Source organism: Melanerpes formicivorus, unplaced genomic scaffold (genome assembly GCF_026170545.1).
Source record: "Melanerpes formicivorus ecotype bairdi unplaced genomic scaffold, bMelFor1.0.p_v2 SCAF_2526, whole genome shotgun sequence".
NCBI classification, from domain to species: Eukaryota; Metazoa; Chordata; class Aves; order Piciformes; family Picidae; genus Melanerpes; species Melanerpes formicivorus.
The window spans coordinates 7,501-10,000 of NW_027144877.1; the positions used below are offsets into that span (position 1 = coordinate 7,501).

The following is a 2,500-nucleotide window of genomic DNA, read 5'->3' on the forward strand; positions in this document are numbered from 1 at the left end:
AGACGCGCGCGCGGACGCGGCAGCACGGCACGGTACCCCCGCGGTACCCACCCGCAGACAGCCGCGCCCGCGCGGGAGTGCCGGGGGGGGCGAGGCCCGCGCCTCCTCCCCCAACCGGGCTCTCGTCTCCCCCAACGCCCCACCGGGCGTCGCTGGACCAACGGGGAACCCCTGCCGGCGAAGCCCCGGCGGGACGAACTCCGCGAGAGCGGGCGCTCCGGGAGCGGGGAGCTACGGAGCGCTCCCCGAGTCTGCACTTAGGGGGACGAAGGCCCCTCCCCGCCCGGGGGAGAGCCTGCGAGGCGACCCCAGCCGCGCCGCTCGGCGGGCACCGAGGCGGCGATTGATCGTCAAGCGACGCTCAGACAGGCGTAGCCCCGGGAGGAACCCGGGGCCGCAAGTGCGTTCGAAGTGTCGATGATCAATGTGTCCTGCAATTCACATTAATTCTCGCAGCTAGCTGCGTTCTTCATCGACGCACGAGCCGAGTGATCCACCGCTAAGAGTTGTCTGGCTTTTCGGCACCGCCCCGCCAGCGCGGAGGGGCCGGGACCGCTCGCAAAGGAGCGGCCCCTCGGAGAGCGCGGCACGGCGGCCGCTCGCCTCACATTGACCGTACAAGCACAGGAGGGGGGGGGAAAATAAAACGAAACCCCGAAGCGGCAAAAGCAAGGGGCGGGGAGCCCGCGCTCCCGGCTTTTTTCCCTCCCCCGAGGAGGGAAAAACGCACCTTGCGGCGCTTCGGGGCCGGACCAGGCGCCCGGGCTCGCTCCGACCTCGGCGCGGAGGAGGCCCGCCGCGCGCCGCCGGGAACGTGCCCCGAACCCGGCCTCGCCTCGCGTGCACGGGGAAAGAAAACCCCCTTCGCTTCCCCACCCAACGGCGGGGGGGGGGGTGTGTCTCTCGCTGGCCGCCCCGTGCCGTCGCGGAGACGCCACGAAGCGAGGCAGCGGAGACCCCCCCCCCCGCCCCGGGGAGCGAGGGGGGCCGGGCGCACAACCCCGCCGGAGGAGAGCGCGCGCGCGCCTCCGCACCGGCCCCTCCAACGCCGCCACCGCTGCGGCCCATCCCGGACTTTCTTTTCCCCCGCTTTGGCCCCGGGGCCGAGCCCCGGCCGGCTCGCGCCCTCGGGCGGCTTCCTCTCGCCACCGAACCCCCCCCCGCCGCGGGGGACGGAAAACGGCTTGCGAGACGGAAAGCCCGAGCCCACGTGGGACGCCACCGCGGCGACCCGCCGGCCCTCGCCGGGCGGCGCACCCGCCGACCGACAAACCCCAGCGGCACGAGCCCCTTCCATCCTCCCCCGGCGCCACCGCGCCGCCGGCTTCGCTCGCTCGACCCCTTCCGTGGCCCCGCGGCCAGGCGGACAGCGGACGGCGCTGAGCCGGGGGGCGGGCCCCCGCTCTCCCCGTTTCCACGCGGAGACCGGGGGTGGGACGCCCCCGGCTGCCCGCCCGTCCCCCACCCGGCACGCGCCGGGAAGGCGAACGGGGAAGCCCGCGGGCAGGGCCCGGGACCGGGACAGCCGCAGCCGGTGGCAGGGTGCCCTCCGGCGAGGGACCGGAGCCGGAGACGCCGAGCGATGCCCGCCGCCGCTCGGACGCGGTCACGCCACCCGAAACCGGCCCCGGACGGGGGGGAACCGGCAGCGCGAGACCGCCGAGGGCGCCAGCTCGCCGGGGCCCCGCTCTGGGGCCTGGGCAAAGGGAAAAGGGACCGGGAGGTCCGCAGCGGCCCGCGCCGCAAGAGGCGCCGCCGCCGAGCCGCGGCAACGCGCCCGCACAAAACCCCCGGCGGGGGCGAAGCGCCCTGGGCCAGCCCCCACCGCGGGGGCTCGCCGCCCCGGCCCGCGAGAAGCCCGCGCTTCAACGCGCCGCCGGGGACGCCCGTGGCGAGGCGAGGCGCGGGCCGGACCACGGCCGACCTCGCGCGGTGGGCTCTCTCCGGCCGAGCGCTCGGACCGCAGAGAGGGGGGGGGCAGCAGAGTCCCCTCCCCGGCCCGGCGGGCCCCCGGAGGACGACGAGCGCGACGACGGCGGACCTAGCCAGAGGCATTGCGGGGGCAACCCCCGCCCCTCTGAAGGCACCCGCCCGCCCCCGCGCTCGCCCCCGCATCCGGGGGGTGGCGCGCCGAGCCGCCCGGGTCTTTAAACCGCCGCCCGGCTTCCTCCGCGGTAGGGCAAGGCCGCGGACGAAGGCGCGGAACGCTAGGTACCTGACCCTGGGGTGAGGGAAACCAGACTTAAGGCCCCGCGGGGGTGCCTCCCCCCACTGCCGCCGTCGGGGGGAGCGTCCGCCCGCGGGGGCCGCGCCCGACGTCCGCCGCCACCACCGCGCCCCTGGCCTGGCCCGAGGCCCGGGGTTTCCCTCAGTCAGCCGGCGCTGCGCTCGGGGAGGAGGGACGCGGCTGGGGACGCCCATGCCGCGCGCTCGCCGCGCGGCGAGCGCCCGGCTACGGCGGCCCCGGCGGCGGACCGGCGCAGGGCCGGCGACGACGGCG

The 2,500-nt window shown here is 77.2% G+C and overlaps 1 non-coding gene across 1 annotated transcript; it reads right to left on the minus strand.

Moving 5' to 3' along the window:
• Positions 1-355: 355 nt before the first annotated feature.
• Positions 356-508, minus strand: LOC137461549 (5.8S ribosomal RNA). Its single transcript, XR_010993415.1, has one exon. It is a non-coding gene; the product is annotated as a 5.8S ribosomal RNA (ribosomal RNA).
• Positions 509-2,500: the final 1,992 nt, after the last annotated feature.